The sequence below is a fragment of the Myotis davidii genome, unplaced genomic scaffold (genome assembly GCF_000327345.1).
Source record: "Myotis davidii unplaced genomic scaffold, ASM32734v1 scaffold44, whole genome shotgun sequence".
Taxonomy (NCBI): Eukaryota; Metazoa; Chordata; class Mammalia; order Chiroptera; family Vespertilionidae; genus Myotis; species Myotis davidii.
The window spans coordinates 17,542,970-17,543,300 of record NW_006299705.1 but is presented as its reverse complement, the minus strand read 5'-3'; the positions used below and the strand labels follow the sequence as shown (position 1 = coordinate 17,543,300).

Below are 331 nucleotides of genomic sequence, written 5' to 3'. Positions count from 1 at the left end.
TCGGCCCCGCACCCCGGACCGCTCGGTTCCCTGCGGGTCACAGAGAGGAGGGCGGGAGGCCCGAGGGGCACTTGGCCAGACTGGGGCAGTTGTGCAGCCGGAGAGCGGGGACCCGGGTGTGGCCGTCTACTTCTGGACTCTTCGCCCTTAGAATCTCGAGAAATAGACACCTTTTCTGCAGTCCACTTAGCTAGAAGGATTTGCCAACCCAAATCTGGTCCGGGACCGTGCGGATGGGAAAGCGGATCACAAAAACAAATTGGTCTGTGTGTTTGTGAATGTGCGCGCGCGAGCGCCTGCGTCTGTTTTGACATTTTACTTTTTGGGGGTG

General features: G+C 58.9%; 1 long non-coding RNA gene across 1 annotated transcript in view; it reads left to right on the top strand.

Annotated features, from left to right (window-relative positions):
• LOC107184935 overlaps positions 1-331 on the top strand; it is a 4,608-nt gene that overhangs the window by 743 nt on the left and 3,534 nt on the right. The window lies entirely within an intron of this gene.